Genomic DNA, 5,187 nt, shown 5'->3' on the forward strand with positions numbered 1-5,187 from the left:
CTCATTATTTCTTGGAGGCTATCTGCTTTGGGGCTTCAGGAGATAGCTCCGATATTGTCCCTAACAAGTAACTTTACAGTAGAGGGGCATGGATTAGAATAACTATTGTGCTAGGTTTGGCAATAATAATTTATAGGGAGTTTACAAAAGTACTGCAGTTTGTTCAAGATATGTATGGTATGTGGTTTCTTCGTCCTACTCTGCGTGCCAGTTCCAATAGCATATTTTGGGGGTTCATTAGTAATTGCACCCAGTTTGTTAGAGGAGGAGAAGGGGATGAGTCTTTTCAACCTTTCCTTTCCTTCTCATTTGAATCTGTTAAGTCACTTTTTGAGAATGTTCAGTTTCCCCTGGATGCCAAAGATACCACCTTCGTGGTATTTTATCTGGTAGGCTTCCTCTATATGGTTTGCAGCTTGTCTAGAATGAGGGCTGAGATGTCCAGAGGAGCTGATGAGACCCCTGACCCAGGAGTAGACCCAGGCATGGAAAATCCTGAGTAGTGTGGAGAATGGGAGAAAATGTTCTAAACCCTGAAGGAATTTTCTGATCCTCTAGACTGGGATTTTCCACGTGAACAAATTCAGAACACAGCTGAGGTGGGGAAATACCTTAAAGAGAAGTACCATGATGACTCTAAGGAGAAAAAGATCATTGCAAAAAGCTGGGTCCTGGCCAATGCTTATCGCACACTACTAGATACTGAGGAGCAGCAGATAGAGGCAAGGGGGTAGGGAGATGAATCAGCAGCTACCCCAGTCATTCAGGCTTCAACAGATACCCCAGTCATTCAAGTTGCAGCTAAACCAGACAGTGAGCCTCAACTATTGGCTGTTGCTCCTATCACAACAGATGGAAAACAAACATTTAAAACCGATTGGCCAGTAGACAACGATGATGATGATGATGATGATGATTCAGGAGAAGGACCCTCAAAACCAAAAACTGTCTAAAAATCAGAAGTCACTACTGAGTACTTTTCCCTGAAGGACCTTTGTGGTCTAAGAAAGGATTACACTTGACGACCTGATGAATCTATAGTTAGTTGGTTTGTCTTTGGGATGCTACAAGGGAGACTACAGTTCTGGATAGTACTGAAGCAAGACATTTGGGATCCCTATCACATGATCTGATTACCAACCAAAGAATGATGAGGGGGACTGACCCTTGTAGATTTCTGTTTCTCCCGGCTGATTTATGACCGGAGATATCTCAGGGATGCCACTTGTCGGTTTCTTGGCTGTTTAGGTGACCTGGAAAGGCCCAGGGATGGCCTTGAAGAGCCGACGCTTCAAAGGACGAGAAGAGACTTCTGATCTTTTCTCGGTCTCGGTGTTTATTAATTGTTTATCTAAAAGATTTTCTTTCAGCCCGACAGAGGTCTGCACAGCAAGCCAGCCATGAGCACACTGCAAGCCCCCGGGGCGGTCACTTATCTTTATACCCGAAGTTACGTGTACAATATTTATTATTTTTCCCCAATACCTTCTACCCTTATTAACCGGTGCACTTCTAGTAATAACCAATCCCAAAGTGCCACCATCACCACAGAAGATGGAGGCCAAGAAGAAGAAGAAGAAGAACAGGACACGCCCCAATTCCTCCATCTTACTTCTTTAGACCCCCCTGTACAGAAATCCTAAACCCTGTGTTTTACACTCTAATTAACTTATCCCTTCACCATTCACCCAGTGAAACCTTCCCAGTCCTCATACAGGTGTCGTCTCCTGTGTCGGATCAAAGTCCAGCCACCAGACACTTCTGGCAACATTCCAGGACTCCCGAGCCCCCCAAGGGTGTTCTCGGCCACTCTGCACCTCCATCCTGAGGTGCTGAGATCCCACAGACCCTCACAGTCTCTGGGCATGGGTCCTGGGAAGTGTCACAAAGATATCTGTGTGCAGACAATCTATATATGCAGCAAACCCAGTGGAAGACCATAGAACAAGGGATTCAGTGCTTGAGAGAAATGACAATGGGAGATAGTCTTCTCAGATGACCTAGACACTGTAAATCCAGACATCTGTGATGTGGCGAAAACTTGTATCACTTGGGCCACAAGGATATGCTTCTGCTTTAGCAATAATGAAGTGGGAGGACAGGGAATACACCATGCTTGATATGGCCAAGAAACTCTGAGCATATACAGATGCTGCCCATGGCCCAGCACATGCCAGAATCACAGCTGTGGAAACACATCTGCAGAAATCAGAAGATAAGATAGAGAAGAATCACAAAAAACTCATGGAGTTGTCCAAATCTCAACAATACAGATCAGAGGTTCTGGTACCAAATGCAGATGTCTCCCAGATAGGGAGAGAAAGTACATCCCACGAGGTCAGCTGTGATTCTTCCTACATTTTTGTGGAGAAAGCATGAGGAGATGGGATGGAAGACCCACTGCTGCTCTGGCACAACGGGTGCATGAATTGAAGGAGAGCAAGACTCAGAGAGGAAGTTCTACCAGAAAGGAAGCAACTGCAATAGCCCGTAGCTGAGCTACCAGGTATGATATGATGACATCTCTGATTCCCTTGAAGGAAACTCTAAGACATATGCCCAAGGAAAGAGGGATAACCAGGCTTGGAGGGGCCCTGCCTCTGGCCAGATAGAGGCTAAGGAAAAAAGTGGGTTTTGGACTGTGTGGATACATTGGCCTGGCACATCAGAATCCCAAAAATATTCAACCTTAGTCAACACTGGCATGCAGTGCACACTAATCCCATCACGACATGTGGAAGCAGCATGTTTTTATTACTTGCGTGACAGTGGGATCACTGGATTTCACTCTGGTACAAGCTGTGGTGAGCCCGACTAGAAATAAGCAGAAGAAACATCCCATTGTGACTGGCCCAGAGGCTCCATGCATTTTGAGCATAGACTTTCTCCGAAGTGGGTATTTCAAAGACCCAAAGGGACTCAAGTGGGTGTTTGGGATAGCTGTTGTAGAGACAGGGTGTTAAGCAACTGAACACCTTGCCTGGACTATCAGAGAACCCATCTGCAGTAGGACTTCTGAAGGCGGAAGAGCAACTGATGTGACTGCCGGAAACTGGGCTAGCTCTTAGAATTCCGGCACCATACCAGGAGTGGGGAACTGCCTCAGTATGGGAATTTACCAGAGGCAGAACCTTTAAAGCCACTTGCTCTACAGTGCCATACACAAGCCATGACAGGGACCAGGCAGAGGAAAAAGGAAGAGGCTCTCCCCCTTGAGGTTCTGCAAGGAAGGGTTTTATTCCAGGTGAAGGAATCAGGACAAAAAGCTCCATGCTCTATTGTGCAAGTGTTTTATACAGATACAAGTCAGGAGGTGGATACAAACAGCTAACCAATAGGGAATCCTGAGGGGAGGAGTGAGGGGATTACATCAAGTGTCTGGGGCCAATTTGGGGAGGAGGGCGGAGAGGATGGGTCACATGGGCCAATGGGGCTTTGAGGAGTAGGAGAATTCCAAAGGGGTGTTGCAGACAGAGATTGGCCCCATGTTTAAGTGGCAGAGAAGGTTTAGAAATAAAGAGCTGGGTTGCCTTGACAGGCAGGGAAAGAGCTGGAACAAGAGGCAGGGAATGGCATGAGGGACAGCTTTGAGGGAGGGTAAAACCCAGAGGTGTTTTGCGGAGAAAAGAAGAAACCTCACAACTTTATAAAAGTTGTAAAGCTCGGTATGTTTATTACGGCAGCCGGACATATGCGGAGAATGCTCTCCTTAAAAGGCATGCGTACCTCTGAGAACTTCAGATCTCCTTTTATCCCCCTCTCAAATACATATGCATACAGTTTCACAATAGGTTCATACATATTCATTTTTATGGGTTTCGTGTGACTTTTACCACTAGTTCCTTTTTATCAGAAAGAATTCCGAGGTCAGGCTGACTTGCCCTGACAGCAGTCCCTGTCTCTCTCTATCATCTTCTGTCTCCCCCCCTTTATCTCTGTCCTTCGTTGAAGTAACTTCACTGAGCTTAGGCCTTGCAGTCTGGCTAAATACGATTTCTAACCACAGACTCAACTCAAAAATGTACATTTCACTTAAATTAAAATGGATTTCTATCCTGGAAATTTTTCACTTTGCTTCATTCCCCCCTTTCCTAAAAGGAGGAAGTAAATTCTTTTACTTCGTACAAATTCCTATGACAGCAAGTGTACTTTAGTGCTTTACCATGTAGATTTGATAATGGATAATCCTGAACTTATTCTAACTAATATTAACAAAACTACAGTAGGATGACACAACTTATTAAAGATTCTATTTGTAGTTGGTGACCACCTAAAGACCACATCCCACCAGTGATGATCTGCGTTTTGTTCTATTCTTTGCAGAATTCTAGTTATTTCTTTTGTATCATGTTGGACAGTAATTGAGGTTTTCTTTCCACTTTCTTGGATTTCTTTCAAGATTTCCAGTAGGTCTTGGTGCTTAATTAATTGTTTTACTAATGTAAGGTCCATCCCAATAGGGGTAGGTGATAATCTGTGTTACACTGTGTAATTGCTTTTAACTAGCTGGTGGGATGTCACTGGGGCTGAGTATAAAAAATCACACCCGATAATCTTCACAAAATTACAAATACAGAAATTAGAATGATTTCTACTAGACAGAATAACATCATTGCTATCAATTTTTACAGCAGCACAGGCAGTTCTCAGGCATACACACCCTTTTCCAGTATATACGAGCACAGTTTTCTGGTCAGGGACTGGATGAATTTCAAAGTGACAAATACTCTGTTCAGTGTCCAAACACACATCCTGAGCATTAATAGTATTGCTTTCACAAATGAATCTCATCTGTTCTCTAGTAATGCAGGATTCTAAGTTTACTGTTTGCCACTTTTCATTCATCTTTCGTGCCCACACTCTATGTTCTGAAGGATAGAGTACTGTTTTTTTTCATGGTTTAATCCTAGGGCAATGATGGGATGGATAACATAAACAGTGGCATTACATATGGTTATCACAAAGGCAGTGGACACATTAGAAGCAGGATCATAGGTGAAATTCACCATAGTCCACTGCAACAGGAGTCACCTCAAGTGAGATTAGATAAAGCTGTTTATGTGTTAAACTTCTTGCGTCCCCTACCTGACTCACAGTTATCTCCAATCTTTTGCCATTTTTCTTCTTTGAATTCTAAGCAACCAAATTTCCATAAAAATGTCAAGGTATGGGTCAAGGATTTGATTA

Source organism: Ammospiza nelsoni, chromosome W, assembly GCF_027579445.1.
Source record: "Ammospiza nelsoni isolate bAmmNel1 chromosome W, bAmmNel1.pri, whole genome shotgun sequence".
In the NCBI taxonomy this organism is placed as follows: Eukaryota; Metazoa; Chordata; class Aves; order Passeriformes; family Passerellidae; genus Ammospiza; species Ammospiza nelsoni.